We start from the raw sequence: 23,199 nt of genomic DNA on the forward strand, positions 1-23,199 counted from the left end.
CCTGTCTTAATAAATATCCCAGGTATTTCTGGTTTCCTTGGGTCTGAAAGATGCATACCTTCATGTTCTTATTCGGGTCCCCTTCATATGATCGAACTTTCAAAAGTTCGAGTTCATATGACCGAGACCATATGATCAAACTTTTGAAAGTTCGAATGTTCTTAATGGAGATCTCCATACAGTGCAGAACGGGAAGATTTCCCTTTTCCACACTGTAGTGCGATCTTAGAGTTGGTATATATAAATAGCAGGGGGTGTGGGGGTGCAGGGGTGCTTGCCCCCCTGCTAAAACTGTTCAGGTAATTTTTTTTTTCTTTTCTTTTTTTTTTTTCTTACTTTTTTATTAGATGCTTGAACTTTCAAAAGTTCAATCATATGGTCTCGGCCATATGAAAGTCGAACTTTTGAAAGTTCAATCATCTGAAGTAGACCCTCTTATTCACCCTCTCTTTTGGAAGTTTTTATGTTTCTCTGTTTTTTTCCTAACATTTTCAGTTCTGTCCTTTTCCTAACATTTTCAGTTCTGTCCTTTATCCTTCAGCCTCTGTACTGCCCCAAAGGTATTCACAAAATGCCTAGCTCCTGTAATTGCCTTTTGCAGGCTTCAAGGCATTCAGATTTTTCCTTATCTAGACAACCTGTTGCTTTAGGCACCTTCTGTCAATTAGTAAGAATTCACCAGGGTATGGATCATTATGTCCTCACATCATGAATCAAACAAAATATCCAAAAAAACATGAGAGATGATTCAGAAATACAGCTGAGATATATAGACATATAAAATCTTTTATTTGATGATGAGCACTTTCACGCCATCCAAGGCACTTCTTCAGATCATTGAAATGCATGGTAAAATGCATCATTATATACAAAATACAAAGTAACCACTCCATTCATTCAGATAAAGCACGTAACAATGACCCGTTTTAAGGATACAATGCATAATAACACATCATGATATACAAGATACAAAATAACCACTAAAATCACCTAAACAAAGCATGTGATTTAAGTTGAGGTTTCATTAAGGCCGTATCCTTTATCTGCTTGTAATATGATGATCCATCTTAACTCACCTTCCTCAGTTTTATTTATCAGATCACCCATTCACATATTGTCTGATAGTAACTGCAAAACTAGAAAAACAAAAGAATGTGTAGAGCCATGCTCCATAATATGTTTCGTTGGGGCATTTTTTTCGTTAGATGTTCTAATCTCGTAAATATGTTCACATATCTGCTCTTTCAAAAAGAGCAGTTCATCTTGCCTACATAGAAAGAGGGGCAACTTTTACATCTTGCAAAATAAACTAAGTTCCTATTCAAACAATTTGCATGAAAAGGAAAGATGAATGTTTTTTACTTGTAGAAGAATGTGTAAAGAAATTAGCATTGTTATCAGTGTACATGCAAAAGCTGCTCTACCTGCAGCTATATGTACCAACACGTTGCAAAACCTGGAAAATAGAAGGAGTGTTGTTCTTATAGCATAATAAACACTTAAAAGATTTCTTATTTTTGAAGCAAAATCTTGGCTCAGCACCTATGTTATTCTTAATAGTCTCATCAGCCATCAAGATGGACCAATTTTTTCTAAAAACCTCACAAATTGCATCAACATTGGAAGAATAAAAGAGAAATTCCTTTTCCATGAGAGCGAGCATTGTCAGTACTATTAGTAGATGTTCTTCGTGTTTCACTGTTGCAGTCATTACATTTGGGTAATCTGCTGGCAGGTTGCCCTCAGTCGGCCTGAATAACAAAGTCTTGGGTCCTGCGTCGTTTGCTGTCTCCTCTTCCATGACGTCAGGTCGTCAGGGGTATAAAACATGAAGCCGACGCCATTTTATTCAGTCTTTCTTGCCGTGCGGTGCCGAAGCAGAAGCAGTTCGCAAGTGCCGGTCGGCCAACTCCTGAAATTTTCACATTCGAGTTTCAGAACCGAAGTCTTCAAACTAAAGCTAAGTACCCTGTTTTGGAAACATTTTTTTGCTCCTTACCAATGTCAGTAAAAGTTAATAATTGCATTACTTGTGGGAAGCAAATACCTCATAAGGATTTTCATTTGTACTGTATTCCTTGCCTAGGCCAAGATCACAACGTGCCTTGCTTTTGGTTTTGTGCTAGATTTAACCAATGCACTATTAAGTGTTGGCATATTTTTCCTTCTAAATATTTTGGTTCAAAATTTAATTATCCTGAAATGTCGTCAGTTAGCAATCCGACTAGCGGAGTTTACAAAAAAACGCAAAGAAAAAGACAGAGACAGACCGTCGAGGTCCAAAATCGACGACGAAGCTTCTCCTAAGTCAGTCGCCGGTTCGCCGGTACTCAGTGAGGCGCTTTTGCAGCCCCTGATACCTGCTACTTTTGAGTCGCATGCCTCTACCAAGACCCATTTGGAGTCCGGTATGCCGCGAGATTCTCAGAGTATTGAACCCGTGGATGTCTCTCCCTTGGATGGGTCTGGAGCAGGTGAGCAGACACCGGCTTCTGAGGGTGTTTTCAACATTTGTATATTAAACCGACGCCAGCCTCAAAAACAAGGTTAAAAACATCTTCTATGTCTAAAAAAATGACTCATGAGCCACGTGCTCAGGCCCCATGCCTAAAAAAACAGATGATCAAAATGGCCGAGGATTTAATTACCTTGATCAGGGGTTCCCAACCCCCCCCCCTCCCCTGCTAAGAGGCCTAGGCAAGGCACTGATTATGAATCTTCAGATCAGGTTTCCATTTCTTCTGATTCCTCTTCTGATCAGGAATTTTCTATCCCACCCTGTGAGGATTCTGATGCAGAGGAATCCATCCCATCTGCATCTCCTCCTGAGGATTACTCTTTTGGAGAGACTTTGCATACTTTAAGGGAACATTTTCACTGGGGAAGTCAGGACTTCTCTGAATCAAAAAAAGAGGCTTAGGGATGTCCTTTTTCTTCCTCAGCATAGCCCTTTGGCAATACCTCCTGTATTAGACATTGTTGATGTGTTTTCGGAATCAAGCATGGCTCATGATTCCCTGCCTCTGGCTCCTAGTAAGCCAGACAGATATTACAGGGTTCCTGACTCCCACACATTTCTATTCAAAAATCCTGCTGCTGATCCCGAGACTATTTCTCAGGGTCCCAAGGGTGTAAAGGCCTCTACAGCCAAAAATCCTACCCCCTCTGACAGAGATTCCAGGGCGCTGGATAGATGGGGAAAGAAGGTTTATACATCTGCAACCTTGGCAATCAGGGCTTTAAATTGCCAGTTTCATATGCTTAAATATTAACAGCATGTTATGGGCTTACTGAAACAGAAAATTATGTTGATTTCTGATTGTGTGGAAAATAGAGTTACAGGAATTATTGCATTGAGGAGAACAGGTTGGAAAGCATACTTTGCATTGTGGTTTTGATTCCTTGGAGGCCTCTTGTAGGACCGCCGTTACTGGATCTGTGATTAGAAGACATGCCTGGCTCAAGGAGCAAAATCTGCCTGATCATGTTAAAGCTAAATTATTGGAAGCCCCTTTGCAGCATGATGCTTTGTTTGGTAATATGGCAGAAGAGGTTTTAAAGAAAATGGAAGACAAAGCTAAATCTATGCAAACTGTAAAAGATTTCTTGCAAGTGCAGCCACCCAGGTTCAGTAGACACTGGCCTACTAAAAATTGGTCCTTTCCTGTGTCCAACAGAGCCACTCAAGGCAAATCCAGGCGCTCAGAAGGCTCCAGATACCAATCACAGGGTTCTTACAGGTCAAAGCAATGGGGTGCCTCCACCTCCAAAACTGGAGGGAACAAAGCACAGCCCTGCAGTAAGCAGTCTCAATGACTTTCCTCTACCATCACCAAGCACTTAACTTTTGTCAGCCCCCTTGGGGGGGAAACTAGCACTTCATGCTCAACATTGGCAGTTAATTACCCAGGACATGTGGGTATTAAACATAGTATCCCAGGGGTACAGATTTCATTTCCATACATTGCCAGTTCCAAACGGATGGCCGGATCTGCCACAAAACCAGTGGGCAGAGGCCCAGAAACAAGTCATGTCCCTCATGGATATGGGGGCTATTCAACCGGTACCAGAAAAGGAAAAAGGACAAGGTTTTTATTCAAGAATTTTCCTGGTACCCAGAAAAGACAATTCATGGCATCCAATACTGGACATCTATTTTGAACATGTTCCTGGACATTCCAAAATTAAAAATGCTGACTTTACAACAGCTACTGCTTATGCTAGGCAGGAATGCTTGGTTGGTAACTCTAGACTTAAAAGAGGCATACCTGCATATCCCAATAAGGGAATCATGCAGAAGATACCTCCACTTCAAAGCAGGTTTTTTTGCATTACTAATTCTCTGCTCTGCCCTTTGGCGTATCTACTGTGCCCAGGGTCTTTACAAAGTGCCTGGCACCAGTAATTGCATTCTGCAGACAAAGAAGCATTCAAGTTTATCCTTATCTGGACGACTGTCTCATTCAAGCAGAGGACAAAGACACTCTTCTTCAACATCTGGCGTTTGTGAAAAGGCTTCTAGTATGCCTAGGGTACACCATAAACAAAAAGAAATCACAACTGGTACCCTCTCAAATAATTACTTTCCTGGGTGCAAGCTTGAATACAACTGCCCAGATGGTTTACCTTACGCCAGACAAACAAAGGCAACTGACAACATACTTCAAACAAATGGCAACAAAAACCCAGTTATCTGCAATACAAATTCTGCAGGCTTTGGGGTTCATGGCATCCTGCATTCTACTGATTCCATATGCAAGACTGCATATGAGGAAACTTCAATGGTACCTAAAAAGTTTATGAAGTCAGCATTGTCACAGTCTGGAAACAATGATTCCTCTCATTCCCTGCCTACAACAGGAGTTTCCTTGGTGGACAGAGACATGTCACCAAAACAAGGGACTGTCATTCATTCTACCCCCTGCCACCCAAACCCTAACTACAGACGCATCAGACTGTGCTTGGGGGACCCACCTGGTGGGGAGATGCATTCAGGGCAAATGGAGTCCAAACCAAATGCATCTTCATATCAACCAGAAAGAGATGCTAGCTGTTCAGAATGCTCCGACAGCCTTCAAGGACTTACTTTATCCAGGACAACTACTGATAAAGATGGACAACACCACAGTTATGTGGTACATAAGCAGGGGGGGTACACATTCCTACCTCCTTTGCAGACTAGCCATGGCCTTGTGGAACATAGCCTTGACTTACCAAATACATCTTCAAGCTCAATTTCTACCAGGAAAACAAAATACTCTGGCAGACGACCTAAGCAGAAATCTTATGGACCCGCACAAATGGAGACTGGATCCACAAATCTTCAGCATGTTAACACAGAAATGGGGGAGCCCAGACATAGATCTATTTGCCTCTCCCCAAAATTATCAGTTGGACAAATAATACACAAGAACTCATCACAAAAAAGCATGGAAAGTGGATGCCCTATCTTTCAGATGGAAAAACCTATCAGTCTATGCCTTTCCCCCCTCTGCCTCTACTCTCCAAGGTCTTACTAAAAGTCAGACAGGAAAAAACAAAAATGATCCTAGTTGCTCTGGACTGGTCTCGCCAGCAGTGGTACCCACTTCTAAGGAATATGTCTCAACTTCCTCCATGGTACTTGCCTCAAATACCTCATCTACTGTCTCAGCAGAACAATCAAATTCTGCACACTCCACTCCAAACTTTGAATATTGCAGCATGGCTGATCAATTAATTATTCAAACAACACCTCTCAGTAAATCTGTGATGGATGTCATTTTGGAAGCCAGAAGGCATAGTACAAGAAAATCTTATGCTGATAAATGGAAGAGATTCTGTGCTTGGAACCAAGCACAAGGAACAGACACAACAAAGCCCAGTGTTCCTCAGATTTTACAATATTTAACTGAGATGCTTGACAAGGGCCTATCTTTTTCTTCAATAAAAATCCATGCCTCTGCCATCTCGACTCATTACAACACAGAGCCTCCCCTCTTTTCTCATCCTTTGCTTAAACAGTATCTTAGAGGGGCCAAAAATTTAAGGCCTCCCAGAAGATCACCAACTCCTGCATGGGACCTCAATTGTGTGCTGGAAAAACTCACCCTGCCTCCTTTTGAACCAGCAGCTACTGCGGATATACAATTTCTATCTTGGAAAACAGCTTTTCTCTTGGCAGTCACTTCAGCAAGAAGGGATGTTCATCGTGTTTCACTGTTGCAGTCATTACTCTTGGGTTATCCTGCTGGCAGGCTACCCGCAGTCGGCCAGAATTCCAAAGTCTAGGTCTGGTGTTGGTTGCTGTCGCCTCTTCCCTGACATCAGTGCTCCAGGGGTATAAAAGATGCATCCGACGCCATTTTCTATAGTCTTTCTTGCCACGTGGTGCCCGAAGCAAAAGCAGTTCACAAGTGCTGGTCGGCCGACTCCTGAGATTTTCAAATCCGAATTTCAGAACCGAAGTCTTCATTAAAGCTAAGTACCCCATTGGGGAAACTTTTTTCTTGCTCCAGACCGATGTCAGAAAAAGTTAACAATTGTATTTCTTGTGGTAAGCAAATACCTCATAAGGATTTTTACTCTTACTGTATTCCTTGCCTAGGCTCTGATCACAACGTTGCTAGCTGTCGGTTTTGTGCTAGATTTAACCAACGCACTATTAAGCGTCGGTTCGATTTTGCATTTCATTACTTTGGCCGAAGATTTAATTATATAATGCCGATGGAACAGCCGACAACCAAAGTTTACAAAAAACGCAAGGACAAGGAAAAGGATAGTCATCCGAGGTCCAAAACCGACGACGAGGCCTCCGTTAGGCCAGTCGCCGGTTCTCAGTGAGGTGCTTTCGCAGCCCCTGGTGCCCGCTACCTCAGAGCCACAGGCCGCTTCCTACTCCCACGTGGAACCGACTGGGCCTCTGGAAACTCAAGGTATTGGACACTCGGAAATCATTCCCTCAGATGGGTCTGGAGCCGATGAGCAGGCATCGGCTTCTGAGGGTGTCTTCAGACCTACACAACTATATGTTAAGCCATCTACAGCTTCAAAGACAAAGACTAAAGCAGCTCTAAAGACAAAGAAACAAGTACAGCATTCTCCTACTCAGACTTCCATGCCTAAAAAGAAGATGCTTAAAATGGCCAAAGACCTAATTACTTTGATCAGGAGTTCCCATCCCCCTCCTGATAAGAGGCCTAGGCAAGAGACAGAATATGATTCTTCTGATCAGGTTTCTATTTCCTCTGATTCCTCTTCTGAACAGGATTATTCCTTGCTTCCCTATGAGGACTCTGATGCTGAAGAATCCATTCCTTCAGCCTCTCCTCCTGAGGATTATGCTTTTGGGGAAATCCTGCATACCATGAGGGAGCATTTTCACTGGGAGAGCCAAGATTATTCTGAATCTATGAAAAGGCTCAGAGACTTTCTGGTACTTCCTCAGCACAGACCCCTTGCTATTCCACCTGTTCTAGACATTGTAGATGTATTTTCAGAGTCCGGCCTGTCCCCTGACTCTCTACCCCCTGCACCTGCTAAGCCAGAGAGATGCTACAGGGTCCAGGATTCTCATAAATTCCTATATAAAAACCCTGCTGCTGACCCAGAAAATATATCTCAGGGTCCCAAAGGGGTCAAAGCTTCCACTGCAAAAAACCCTGTCCCCTCTGATAGGGATTCTAGGGCTTTGGACAGATGGGGAAAAAAAGTTTACACTTCTGCTACCTTGGCTGTAAGGGCTTTAAATTGTCAGTTTCATATGCTTAAATATCAGCAATATTTAATGTCACTGCTTAAACAGAAATTGTTGACAAATACTGAATGTTCAGAGAACAAGGAAATGGAGGATTTATTGCATGCAGCTGAACAAGTGGGAAAGCATGCTTTGCAATGTGGTTATGATTCACTGGAGGCCTCTTGCAAGGCTGCTGTTACAGGTTCTGTTATTAGAAGGCATGCTTGGTTAAAGGAACAGAATCTGCCTGATCATGTTAAAGCAAAATTATTAGATGCTCCTTTACAGCATGATACTTTGTTTGGTACTAAAGCAGAAGAGGTGTTGAAAAAAATGGAGGATAAAGCAAAATCCATCCAGACAGTTAAGGATTTCTTACAGGTACAGCCACCCAGATTTAGCAGGAACTGGCCTTCTAAAAATTGGTCCTTTCCAGTGTCAGACAGACTGCAAAGAGGCAGATACAGGCGTCCCAGAGGCAGATTTCATCCCCAAGGCTCATACAGGCCTAAACAATGGGGTGCTCCTACCTCCAAAAGCAGAGAAGACAAATCACAACCTTACAGGAAACAGTCCCAATGACTTTCCACTGCCAAATTCAAGCACTTTTCTTTTGGCAGCCCCCTTAGGGGGGAAACTAACACTTTTTTCATCAAATTGGCAAATGGTTACCCAAGACAAATGGGTCTTGAACATAGTGTCCCAAGGCTACAGGTTCCATTTTCACACCCTACCAAGGTCAAAAGGTATGCCAGACTTGCCACACAATCAATGGGCAGAGGCACAAAAGCAAATTACAGCCCTCATGGGCATGAGGGCCTTTCAACAAGTACCACAACAAGAGCAGGGGCAAGGATTTTACTCCAGACTTTTCTTAGTGCCCAGAAAGGACAAAACCTGGAGACCAATACTGGACCTGTCTATACTAAATACATTTCTGGAAGTTCTAAAATTCAAGATGTTGACTCTACAGCAGCTACTGCCCATGCTGGGCAAGAAGGCTTGGCTCGTAACTTTGGACCTAAAAGAGGCATACCTACATGTCCCAATCAGACAGTCTTGCAGAAGATACCTCAGATTCATAGCTGGCTCAATGCACTACCGATTCTCTGCACTGCCCTTTGGCTTATCTGCTGTGCCCAGGGTCTGGCATCAGTAATTGCGTTTCGCAGACAAAGAGGAATTCAAATATATCTCTACTTGGACGACTGCCTTATTCAAGCAGAGAACAAAGACATTCTTCTAAAGCATCTGGCATTTGTAAAAAGATTACTAATTGGCCTAGGGTACACAGTAAACGAAAAGAAATCAAAACTAGTGCCCTCTCAAGAGATAATATTCCTGGGTGCAAGCTTAAATACAACTGCCCAGATGGCTTATCTCACACCAGACAAACAAAAACAACTGACTTCTTACTTCAAAAAATTGGCAACAAAAACCCACCTATCTGCAAGGAAAATCCTGCAGGCCTTGGGTTTCATGACATCTTGCATTCTACTAATTCCATATGGCAGACTGCATATGAGGAAACTACAATGGTATCTAAAAAGTGTTTGGACTCTGCATTGACACAGCCTGGAGACAGTAATTACACTCATTCCCTGCCTGCAACAGGAGTTTCGATGGTGGCAGAGGCCTGTCACCACAACAAGGGTCTGCCATTCAGTTTACCCACAGCCAGACAGGCACCGACAACGGATGCATCAGATTATGCCTGGGGGGCCCATATGGCAGGAAAATGTATTCAGGGCACATGGCCTGCAAGCCAGATGCATCTTCACATCAATCAAAAAGAGATGCTAGCTGTTCAAAATGCCCTGACAGCTTTCAAGGATCTACTTCAACCAGGACAGCTACTGATAAAGACAGACAATACTACGGTCATGTGGTACATAAACAAGCAGGGAGGTACACATTCCTACCCCCTCTGCAGACAAGCAATGACCTTATGGGACACAGCATTGGCTTATCAAGTTCACCTGCAAGCATAATTCCTGCCAGGAAAAACAAATACTCCGGCAGACAAACTAAGCAGAAACCTCATGGATCCCCACGAATGAAAACTGGATCCACAAGTCTTCAGCATGATAACAAGGAAATGGGGATGCCCAGACATAGATCTATTTACCTCCCCTCATAACTGCCAATTGCAGAGATTTTGCACAAGGATTTATCACAAGCAAGCATGGAGAGTGGACGCCCTATCCTTCAGCTGGAAACATCTAACAGTATATGCCTTTCCTCCACTGCCTCTCCTTCCTAGGGTACTCCTAAAGGTCAGCCAAGAGAAGCCAAAAATGATACTGATTGCACCAGACTGGCCACGCCACCACTGGTACCCAATCCTAAAGAGCTTGTCTCAAGGTCCAGCATGGATATTGCCTCAAACTTCTCACTTGCTGACTCAACAAAACAATCGGGTCCTGCACAGCCAACTCAGGACCTTAAATCTGGCAGCATGGCGGATAATGTAGCCATTCAGAACACTCCTCTTTCAAAAGCTGTTATGGATGTTATCTTGGAGGCCAGGAGGCCCAGTACCAGAAAATTTTATGCAGAAAAATGGAAGAGATTCTGTGCTTGGAACCAGGAACAAGGCATTGACACGTGTACCAAATATCCCTCAGATTTTACAATACCTAACTGAGATGCTGAACAAAGGCCTTTCTTTCTCATCAATTAAGATTCATGCCTCTGCCATTTCAGCCCATTACAATACAGAACCACCTATATTTTCTCATCCTTTAATAAGGCAGTACCTCAGAGGGGCCAAAAACATCAGGCCTCCAAGGAGAGCACCAATTCCGGCTTGGGACCTCAATTATGTTTTGGAAAAACTCACACTGCCTCCTTTTGAGCCAGCCTCAACAGCTGATATAAAATTCTTATCCTGGAAAACAGCTCTGCTCCTAGCAATAACCTCTGCAAGACGAGTCTCTGAGTTACAAGCACTCATGGCTGTGGAACCTTTTATCATTTTTCATCCAGACAGGGTTTCTCTGAGGACAAATCCAACATTTATGCCTAAGGTGGTGTCCAGTGTGGCTCTCAACCAAACCATTCACTTGCCTACCTTTTATCCAAACCCACAGAACAAGGGTGAGAAAATTCTGCATTCTTTGGACATACACAGGCAGTTACGCTTCCACTTGGACAGAACTAAAGCTTTCAGAAAGACTGAGCAATTTTTAGTGTCATATGCTGCAGGATCACAAGGAAAGGCTATCTCAAAACAGACTCTTTCTAAATGGATAGGCCATTGCATCCGTTTCTGCTATTTTCGACATGGCAAATCAGTGCCTAAGGGCATTAGGCCTCATTCTACCAGAGCAGCAGCCACTTCAGCAGCCTTCCTTAGAGGAGTACCAACCAAAGACATCTTAGAGGCTGCAACTTGGAGTTCAGTGCACACTTTCACAAAGCACTACCACTTAACTCTTTACTCTAAATCCAGAGCAGGCTTTGCCACTGCAGTTCTGCCGGGCCTCATAGCCTCTCCTAATCCTATTTAGCCCAGCCAGCCATCCTCAACTTTTGGATTCAACCCAAGAGTAATGACTGCAGCAGTGAAACACGATGAACATAGTACAGTTGTGTACCTACCATAAATATAGATGTTCGAGTATATTCACTGTTGCAGTCCAGGTTACCCACCCAACATCCCCCTTTTCTTTGCTGGGACTTATCTGTGCTTCTTTATCCTATACAACCTATGTGGTGTATTTGCTTGTAGATGAAAGAAATGTTATTTTTGTGCATGCATACTCAATGGCATATTTTTTCAGCCTACCGATTTGGGGGCACCTGACATCTGGGGCAAGAAAAACTGAAGAAAATGGTGTCAGCTGCATCTTTTATACCCCTGGTGCACTGACGTCAGGGAAGAGGTGACAGCAACCGACGTCGGACCTAGACTTTGGAATTCTGGCCGACTGAGGGTAGCCTGCCAGCAGGATAACCCAAGAGTAATGACTGCAACAGTGAATAAACTCGAACATCTACATTTATGGTAGGTACACAACTGTACTTTTCAGAACTGCAGGCTCTCATGGCAGTGGAGCCTTTTATTATATTTTACCCGGACAGGGTGTCCCTCAGGACCAATCCTTCTTTTATGCCTAAGGTGGTATTCAGTGTGGCTCTTAACCAGACCATTCACCTGCCAACATTTTATCCAAATCCGCAGAACAAGGGGGGGTGGATTCTGCATTCATTAAATGTACACAGACAACTAAGATTCTACTTAAACAGGACCAAATCTCTAAGAAAGTCTGAGCAACTGCTGGTAGCATTTGCTGCAGGATCAGAGGGGAAGGCTATATCAAAGCAGACTATTTCTAAGTGGATAAGCCACTGCATTCGTTTCTGCTACTTGCACCATGGTAAACCTGTGCCCAAGGGAATCAGATCACATTCCACCAGGGCTGCCTCTACTGCAGCAGCTTTTCTCAGAGGGGTTCCAACCAAAGACATTCTAGAAGCTACGACTTGGAGCTCTGTTCATACCTTCACAAAGCATTATCATTTGCCTCTCTTCTCCAAATCCAGGGCAGGCTTTGCCACTGCAGTTCTGCAGGGTCTTATAGCCGCTCCTAATGCTGTTTAGTTCCATCCTCCCATCCATAGCTTTGGGATTCTACCCAAATGTAATGACTGCAACAGTGAAACACGAAGAACATAGTACAGTTGTGTACACTTACCATAAATGTAGATGTTTGAGTGTATTCACTGTTGCATTCTGGTTTACCCACCTGCCATACCCCTTTCTATACCTTTTCTTTCCTTCACTATACACTAAAGCCTTTGTTGTGTATTTGCTTTTAGATGAAGGTAAAGCTTATGTTGCTAAAAGTGCATTTATATACATTTCTGTTTATATATATATATATATATATATATATATATATATATATATACATACATTTGCTCCCCATTTGGGGGGCACCTGACATCTGGGGCAAGAAAAATTGAATAAAATGGCGTCAGCTGCATGTCTTATACCCCTGACGACCTGACGTCATGGAAGAGGAGACCGCAACCGACGCAAGACCCAAGACGTTGTTATTCAGGCCGAATGAGGGCAACCTGTCAGCAGATTACCCAAATGTAATGATTGCAACAGTGAATACACTCGAACATCTACATTTATAGTAAGTGTACACAACTGTACTATACATTCTGAACGTCAGAAAAATACTGTTTTGCTCTACCTTTCCTATCAAAATTATCAGGAGTCAAAAACTAGTTAACCTCACAACTTGAATAACTTCACACTTTCTATTTTGTGTTAAGCCCACACAAAGCTTCCTTAAACGTTGTATCATCATGGTTCAACCTGGACATCCTCATCCCTTGGGCTTTCATGATATTACGATAAGTATAACCAGGATACATACTTTTCCTGTGTAAGATATGGCTCATCCTACATGATTTCCTCTATAAATAGGAGGTGAGGTGACCCTCTGAAGTTTTATGAATCCGGACATCTAAAAAATCTATTTCATAGTCCAAATAAATTCATAGTAAAAGATAAAAACGTAGTGGAGCAGTTAAGAAAATCAACAAATTCTAATAATTTAGAACATGACCCTACCTATAGAAGAAAGATGTCATCGACAAAACGTCTATAATATTTGATGTACTTAGAAAAAATCATTTCCTATCAATGCTTGAGTGGTTTGCCAATGGGCCAATACTACATTGGCATAACTATTGGTACAAGAAGTGCCCATGCCGATGCCCAATTTCTGCAGGTAGTACTTATCATCAAAAATGAACACATTATCATTTAAAATCAACTCGATAAACATGCACATCAAATTAATTTTTCCTATAGAATAGTCGCTCTTATTGATGAGATATGACCTCCTATATTCTAGACCTAGTTCATTGGGTATAACTGTAAATAATGAACAGATATCGAAGGTTAACATTAATGCATTATCAATTGGTAATAAATCTTGAGAGCATTCATATAAAGTTTGTAAGAACTGCTTCGTATCTCTAAGAACAGTTTTATCTACTAGAGGTCTGAGCATTTTCTCAACAAAACTTGATAGGGATTCTATTAACCAGCCCCTGCCTAAGACCATAAGTCTCATTGGTGGTAATCTAGGTGGCTTGTGTAGTCCATACTCTACTGGCACAAGTGGATGTTCAGTCATTAAAAAATCATTCAAATCTGTTGCAATATATCTACTCATTAAACAATCATGTAAATCACTATGTAACTTATAAATCATAGCATCTAGACCTTTCTTACAGATGACAGAATATGTAAGACTAACTGATAAAAGTGTGTGTATGCTATTGAAATAAAATTCTTTGTCCATAAGGACAGTTGCCCCTCCATTATCAGCAGGACGAATGATTAAATGGTTCATGTCCTGCAATTCCTTGATGGCCAGAAATTAATCACAGGTAAGGTTTAAAAAATTTTTCTTCTTGTTGATTCACATACCTTTGAGAATGTTTCTAATAAAGGGTATAGGGGTAGAATAAATGTGCTGGGTTTCCTAAAAGCATTCCTTTTCATTTTGGTAGGAAAAATCAACTTCAGCATACCATTTCTAATAAAAGATTTCCGATCTAAAACAACATCACAAAAATCAGCAGTCACAGAAGGTATAAAAGAAAGTCCCTTCTCCAAAAGAGAAAGTTTTGTTGTTAATTCTACTGAAGAGATATTCCATTACTAAAGAGCCTTCAGCGGATCCAACATATATTTGATTGTGGGGTGCATGAGTTGTTCTGTCATACTTTTCCACTGCTTTATCCCCCGGCTCTGAGATTGTCTTGAAACTGAAGTGTCTCTGATTGGTAAGGGCAGAGGCAGAAAGAAAACTGTTGATGATTGGATGCTGATTGTGCAACTGTCTTTCTGTGAACATCCCTTCCTAAAGGCAAAGTATCAATGTTAACTGTAGCTGTTTGCCCTACAGTGGAAGTACTTTCAACTGCACTACAGTGTTAACAGTTTCAGTGCTATTGGAAACATTTTCAGGAATTTTGGTGCTGTGGTCAATCAGTGCACCATTCATATCTGTAAAAATAGTAGCTGCTGGTGCTGCTGCTCTGGTCCATGAGAAAACATTGCCAGAGCAAAAATCAGTGAAATATTTATTCAACAACTTCTTCTGCATGTGAGGCCTATTCTCAGAACGAAAACAGTGTCTGCAAGCTCATCAAGCGCAGAACAAAATACATCAGACAGAAAACTATCTTGAAGCTGTTGGAGTACCAAATTTGTCTCATTCAAAAGCACATCCTCCATAGGTGTAAAATACTCTTATGAGCAACTTGATATCATTAAAACTCATGCCCAGATCTAATGTCTGCCATACGTGGGCATTTTGGTGATCCTCACTCCCCTCAGTGCAACATTAAAATGAATGGAGGCTTCATATTGTAAACACTGATACTGCAGATGTTTAGGTTTGAATAAACCATTCTCAAGTTGTTTGATTAAAGAATGGAAAGCTTATGTCATAATTGTATCAGTTCTTTTCTGAGAGCATCATATGACATTGAAGCTTTCCATTCTTTAATTAAACAGCTTGAGAATGGTTTATTCAAACTTAAACTTATGCAGTGGCAGTGTTTACACTTGAAAGCCTGCATTAATTTTAACATTGCACCGAGGGGATTGAGGATCACCAAAATGCCAACATATGGTGTTTCTTACTCTGAACTTCTGATTAAGTGGCGGAAATTAAATCTGGACATGAGTTTTCAGGAAGAATAAGAAGTTGAATAGAGATTTTCCTGATTTTCGTGCTGGCAATGTTTTTTCATGGCCCAGAGCAGCAACAGCTATTCTTTCTACAGATATGAACGGTGCATAGATTGACCACTGCATCAAAATTCCTGACATTGTTTCAAATAACATTGAAACTGTTAACACTAGTAGTGCTGTTGAAAGTACTTACACTGTAGGACAGACAGCTACAGTTAATGTTGATACTTTGCCTTTAGGAAGTGATGTTCACAGAAAGGTAAAAGTTGCACTATCAGCATCCAATCTTCAACCATTTTTTTCTGTCTCTACCCCTACCAATTAGAGACACTTCAATTTTGAGATTATCTCAGAGCTGGGGGAGAAAGCAGTGGAAATGTATGATAGAACAACCCACACACCCCTCGATCAAACTGATGTTGGATCCGCTGAGGTCACCTAGTACGGAATATCTCTTTGGTAGAATTAACAATGCAACAACTTTTTTTTTTAGAGAAGGGACTTTCTTTTATACCTTCTATGACTGCTGATTTTTGTGGTGATGTTTTAGATCTGAAATCTTTTACTAGAAATATTCTGCTGATGTTGATTTTTTCCCACTGAAATGGAAGGGAATGTTACTAGGAAACCCAGCATGTATATTCCACCCCTACACCTTTTATTAGAGGCATTCCCAAAGGTATGTGAATCAGACCTGATACATGTGATAAATAATTTGGATGATAAGAAGAAAGAGTTTTTTAAGCTTATCTGTTATGAATTTTTGGCCATCAAGGAGTGACAGGACATGAACCATTTAATCATTCATCTTGCTGATAAAGGAGAGACACATACTTTTATCAGATAGTCTTATGTATTCTGTCATCTATAAGAAAGATTTAGATACTATGATTTTTAAGTTAAGTAGTGAGTTACATGATTGTTTAATGAGTAGATATATTTCAAGAGATTTGAAAGATTTTTTTGGATGATTGAACATCCACTTGTGGCAGTAGAATATGGATTTCCTAAGGTACACAAGCAACCTAGATTACCACCAGTGAGACCTATAGTCTCAGGCAGAGACTGGTTAACAGAATCCCTATCAATTTTTGTTGAGAAAATGTTCAGGCCTGTGTTAGATAAAACTTCTACTGTTCTTAAAGATACGAAGCAGTTCTTACAAACTTTATACGAATGCTCTTGAGATTTATTACCAATTGATGATGTATTAATGGTAACCTTGGACGTCCATTCATTATTTACAGTAGTACCCAATGAACTAGGTCTGGAATACCCGAGGTTATATCTCATCAATAATAGTGACTATTCTGTAGGAAAAATTAATGTGATTTGCGTGTTTATTGAGCTGATTTTAAATAATGTGTTCATTTTTGATGATAAGTACTACTTGTAGAAATTGGGCATCACCATAGGCACTACTTGTGCCAATAGTTATGCCAATGTTTTATTGACACATTGGGAAAACATTGAAGTATTGATAGGCAATGATTTTTCCAAGTACATCAAATATTACAGACGTTTTGTCGATGATGTCTTTCTTTTATGGGTAGGCTCACATTGTAAATTAGAATTTGTTGATTTTCTTAACTCCTCCACTACTACATTTGTATCTTTTACTATGAATTTTTCAGACCATGAAATAGATTTCTTGGAGGTCCAGATTCACAGATCTTCAGATGGTCAGTTCACCTCCTATTTATATAGGAAATCATGTAGGAGGAACCATATCTTATACAAGAACAGTATGCATCCTGGTTATACTTCTTGTAATATCATGAATGGCCAAGGTATGAGAATGTTCAGGTTGAACCATGAGGATACAAAGTTTAAGTAAACTGTGTGGGCTTAAGACAGAATTGAGAGAGATTATTCAAGTTGTGATGTTAACCAGTTTTTGACTTCTGATAATTTTGATAGGAAAATAAAGCAAAACTGTATTTTTCTGAGGTTCAGAATGTATCTACTAATAGCACTGCCAATGCTTCCTCCCATAAAACAGGAATTTCTCTTTTTTATACTTTCAATGTTAATGCCATTTGTGAGGTTTTTAGAAAACAATTGGTCCATCTTAATGGCTGATGAGAGTATTAAAAATATTGTAGGTGTTGAACCAAGATTTTGCTTCAAAAATAAGAAATCTTTGAAGTGTTAGTTATCCTATAAGAACAACACTCCCTCTATTAGCCAGGTTTTGTAACATATTGGTACATACAGCTGCAGGCCATGCAGCTTTCGCATGTACATTGGTAACAATGCTAATTTTTTTTACACATCCTTCTACAAGTAAAACTTTCAACTGTTCCTTTCATGCAAATTGTTTGAGTAGAAACTTAGTTTATTTAGCAAGATGTAAAGCCTGCCCCTCGTTCTATGTACGCAAGATGAACCGCTCTTTGAAAAACTGGATATGTGAATATTTCTATGAGATTAGAACATCTAATGAAAAAAAAAAAATGCCCTAGAGAAACATATTATGGCTCATGGCTCTTACACATTCTTTTGTTTTTCTGGTTTTGCAGTTACTATCAGACAATATGAGAATGGGTGATCTGATAAATAAAACCTAGGAAAATGAGTTAAGATGGATCATCCTATTATAAGCAGATAAAAGATACAGCCTTAATGAAACCTCACTTACTTTGTTTAGGTGATTTTAGTGGTTATTTTGTATCTTGTATATCATGATGTGTTGTTACGTATTGTATCTTTAAAATGGTTCATTGTTAATCACATATTTTATCTGAATTAATGGAGTGGTTACTTTGCATTTTGTATATACTGATAAGTTTTATCGTGCATTTCAGTGATTTGATGAAGCACCTTGGATGGAGTGAAAGCACTTATCAAATAAGGGTTTTTATACATTTATATATCTCATCCATGTTTTTGAATCCTCTCTTGGAGTGTTTTGAATACCTTCTATCAGTTGCCTGTTACAGGATCTAGAGTTCACCATATCTCTTCTTCAAAGTCTAGGGTTCACTGTTGACTTCCACAAATTTGTCCTGACTCCCTCTCAAGGTCATGTGTATCTGGGTTGCTGGATTCAGACAGTATTAATGTTGGCCTCCCTTCTACCTCCAAAAGTTCTGTCCTTGTCAGCTTTCTTTCAGTCTTTTCTTCCTCTGCCAGTTATTCCAGACAGAGTGTTTCTTCAAGCCGTGCTATTCATGGCCTTTTCTATTCCATTGCTTCCTCTTGCCAGACTGCACATGTGAAAGATTCAATGGTACCTCAAGACAGTTTGGCTTCGACATTGCCACCCTGTGGATTTCAGAGTGCCTCTCCTTCCTTGTCGGAAGCAGGAATTCTAGTTTAACTCAACCCAGGCCTCCTGCCTTTTCAGGCTCCAGTTCCTTCTCATGAACTGTTCACCGATGCTTCAGACATGGGATGGGGGGCTTTCTGTGGTCACCTGAAAGTTCAAGATCTTTGCACCCTCCCCCCCCCCAGAGGTCAGACCATATCAACATCAAAGAGATGAGAGTTCTGACTCTGGCCCTTCAAGCTTTTCACACCATGCTCTCCAGGCCCTCTGAAGGTTTACACAGAAAATAGCACAGTGATGTAGTATGACAACAAGCAGAGGGGCACAAAATCTTACCTTTTCTACAGGCTGACTCTTCAGGCCTGGGATCTGGCTCAATTATCAGTTAACTGTTCAGGCAGTGTATATTCCTTCAGAGCACAATCTAGTGTCAGACGCTTTGAGTAGGTCCAAAACAGACCCTCACGAATGGCTGCTCCACAGGGACATGCTTCTGGACATAGTCCATTGGTGGGATATTCCTCAGGTAGATCTTTTTGCCTCCCCTTTGAATAGGCAGCTCCCTGTATTCTGTTTCAGAGTGCCATGCCATCTGGCATGAATGTTGGATGTTCTTTCTTTTTCTTGGAAGGGGATGTTTTTGTATCTCTTCCCTCCCCTTCACCTACTTCCAAAAGTCCTGCAGAAGATTCAGCTGGACTCCCCAAAAATCTTGCTAGTGACTCCCTTTTGGCCAAGACACCACTGGTTCCCCCTCTTAATGCATCTGACCAAGGGCAGTAACCACAAGTTACCTCACTGGTTGGACCTTATCACACAGGATGAGGGGTCACTTATCCATCCTCACTTCTCCACTCTTCAGCTGGCACTGTGGGCAATAGAGTTTTGATCCCTTTTAGGCACATCTTTTCTGAAGATGTGCTCAAGGTTTTACAGGAGGCAAGAAAACTTGCAACCAGAAAGTCTTATATGTCCAGATGGAGAAAAGTTTCTGTCTGGTGCCATCCATTCGTAACCAGGACTCTCTCTTTCAGTGGAGGTTTGTTTGGGTCTGTCCTATTTGTGTGAGTTGTTCCAGTTTGGCTTTGCCTGTTTTTCTGTAAAGGCCCGTTTGTCAGCTATTTCTGTGTCTCTGCCTTTGAATACTCCTTTGGCATTTTGTTTTGATGTCAAACAGTTTCATAAAGGCGTCCTGCATCTTAGGCCCCCAAGGAAGCCCATTCCACCTCCTTGAAATCTTTATTTTGTTGTTGAAAAATTAACCCAGGCTCCTTTTGAGCCTCTAGGTTCAGCTTCTCTGCAACATTGTGCCTGGAAGGCTGTCTTATTGGTTGCTCTTACTTCTGCTCGAAGGGTTTCTTAGCTTCAGGCCCTTATGACCATCCCTCCTTTTTTGTTTTTTTTACAGGGTCAAGTTGTTCCTTCGTACTAATCCTTTTTTTAGGCCCAAGGTGGTTAATGAATTATCCTTGAATCAAGCAAAACAACTCCGTTCCTTTTTTCCCTCTCCTCAGTCTGTTAGTGAGAGGGTTCTACATACTTTGGATCTGCACAGACAGTTCAGGTATTATTTGGTTAAAATTAAGGCCATTCATAAGTCTGACCAGATTTTTGTTTCTTTTCATCCCAGGATATTGGGTTTGGTTGTTTCTAAGAAAACCATCTCCTCCTGGATATCAAAGACCATTTCCTTTTTTTTTATTCTTTTCATGACAAATAAGAGGTTCTCCGGTTCGATTCTCGGCTGGGGTGCCTTCTTTGCGGAGTCTGCACGTCTTCCCTGTGATAGTGTGAATTTCCTCTGGGTGCTCCTGTTTCCTCCCCCATCCCAAAGACATGCTGTAGGTGGATTGGACACTCCAAATTGGCCCTAGGAGTGAGTGTGTGCGTGCATGTGCCTTCTGTGGAAGGTCGGGTGCCGGGCTGGCTCCTCGGCACTGTAAAACTCCACTGCCAATCATGAGCGGACAGGTGATCCGCTGTGGCAACCCCTAATCGGGGAAAAAGCCGAAAGAAGAAGAAGAAAAAGATTATTTTCATGACAAATGTCTGTCTACTTCCATTAGGGCTCACTCCCACTAGGGGCTGTTGCCTCTTCTGTTACTTTCTTCAAAGTGTTGGACACTAATTCCATGATTGAAGCTGCTGCTTTGTCTTCCGTGCATACCTTTACTAAACATTATAAATTGGTTATGGTTTTAGGGCCAGAGCAGATTTTGCTAGAGCCATTCTGCATGGGTTTATTGAGGGCTCTTCCCAGACTTCCACCTCCCAGTCCTTTTCTTGAGCTTTTATACTGTCCCTATGGTAAAGAATACTAAAACAGTGATATAGAAAGACATAGTGTGGTTGTGTAAAATCTTACTGTCACGAAAGGAGATACTGCCAGCCCAGCTGTCTGGAATTTTGTAAATAATTATATGTCATTTGTGAATATAAACATGATTCATATTATAAGATGTTTGTGTTATAAATTTATTAGAGCTGTATGTCATATAAGATGATTTGTACAAACATGTGCTGAAGAGGTATTTTACAAAGTACTGTTTATAATGTATCCACTGTGTACCCTACTGGAATAGAACAGAAATGTACATACACTATTTTAACTGTTTAAATGTGTATATTTTAACAGGGGAAACTGGAATACAGGAGGTTAACTTGTAAAAACTTCAAAAAAATAGCTGAAATTAAATTACTTTATGGTTCGGCCGTAAAAAGATGTTGTCTTTCAGTTTCAGTGCAGCAAGGAGGCACAATGTCTAAGACTAAGGAGATGTCTGTATTGTCTTGGAAGTGTTTTATTGTTTTATAACTTCCACCATTTGCCAAAGATCTGAGGAAAAGCCCTTGTCCATGTATGTTCATGGGTGGATGCTAAATTCTGCTAGCTTTCAGCAGTGTGGGGGTTTACCTGGGATAGAGTTAGATGACAAGAAATTATGTCATTCTGCAAGTTATCCCAGCAGTAATATTTGAGATATTAATTTAAGAACTCTCTGAGAGAGAGCATTCTGTAGTCTGTCTTGGACCTAACCAGAAGACCCATTCACCACACATTTGCCTTACTGTAAGTAAGTAAGTCTAGGGAACAGTATAATTCTGTTAGAAATAGTCAGGAATATAGCAAAGCTTAATTTAGATGGTTTTCTTTATTTATTTGAGACTGTCCTGCAATGTTGTTTTAAGTATTTCCTGTGATTATGAACTCTGATGTCACTGTACATGTATACAGAGTATTTTCTTGTTCTTTTATTATTTATTATTAAATATATTTAAACCTTTCATTGTGGCTGATCTGTCTAGAGCTATTTAAATTCTGGGAGTACTTGCATATTTATTTTGTGACACTGTGGGCCACTCCTAATAGATTTGCTCTTGGTCAAACAACCATTTGTATTAATATTAACATGACACAGTAAGACTGGACACCCTTTGTTAAGGGTCTTAAAGTAGCTGATAAGGGGTTCTGGTGACAGTGATAACTACCTTACAGTCTGGGCAGAGTGGGTCATAGCTAGTAAATCTGTGCCAGCCTTTCCTAGGTGTTTGTGTGTGCGTGTAAAGGAAATCTCCGAGAGTGTGTGTGTGTGTCAGCTACTTGGGCAGGGACATGAAGCACTGGTTGGACAGAGAGAGTGTTGGAGGACTTAGCTTGGAACCCTGGCTAAGGGCTCAATTCTATAGCTGGGGCAGTGGGGATTCTTATTGTGGATCGGGAGAAACCAGCCCCGGACTGTCTATGGTCTCTGTTTGCTCTTAAGGGAAATTGCACTTGATGCAGTGAGCTGCATCTGAAAGTACTGTGTGTGTACCTTGTCATCCTCCCAGTGTACGTCCCCCACTGATGTCAGTGGTGAGGATTGAGGCTCCTTGATTACTGGTCCAGTGATGGGTCATCACACTTACCGTAATAGTAGATTTTCATTTCTTCACTGTTGTAGTATTCGCTCCCTCCTTCCATCCCCTTTTTTCTTTTGGGCTTTGTTTGTTTCTCATATGACAGAGGGTTTTCCTTTTCCATCTACATTTTTTCCTTCTGGATGTGTATAGCCTCCTTTGTCCTGTGAAGACTGATCTGCTGGAGCAATTCTCTCCTGGGTAACTGCAACTGTACATCACCTTTATTCCCTCTGTCCTGAATGGGGGAGCTTACATGTAACATATGGAGAATACAAGATCTAAGCCTTTGGTATACTGGCTGGACATTGAGCTATCCTTGGCAGGAGATCCCAACGCTGGACATTGAGCTATCCTTGGCAGGAGATCCCAACGTTGAAGAATACTACAACAGTGAGAAGGACAGCTACTATTATTGTAAGATTTTACACAACTGTACTTTCTTCCCAGAGGGAACTAAGATTACTACTTTGTCACCAACCTGGAAATCTTCATTTCCGGCATTTCTGTTGTAATTCTTTGTTGGGTGGCCTGTGCCCCTTCCATGTGCTCTCAAAATATTGACATGTTAGTATA

At 41.1% G+C, this 23,199-nt stretch overlaps 1 protein-coding gene across 2 annotated transcripts in view; it reads left to right on the forward strand.

Moving 5' to 3' along the window:
- Positions 1-23,199, forward strand: part of LOC122807290 (host cell factor 1-like) — a 3,131,707-nt gene that overhangs the window by 1,899,916 nt on the left and 1,208,592 nt on the right. The window lies entirely within an intron of this gene.

The sequence above is a fragment of the Protopterus annectens genome, chromosome 7.part0 (assembly GCF_019279795.1).
Source record: "Protopterus annectens isolate FY-2018-M chromosome 7.part0, PAN1.0, whole genome shotgun sequence".
In the NCBI taxonomy this organism is placed as follows: Eukaryota; Metazoa; Chordata; order Ceratodontiformes; family Protopteridae; genus Protopterus; species Protopterus annectens.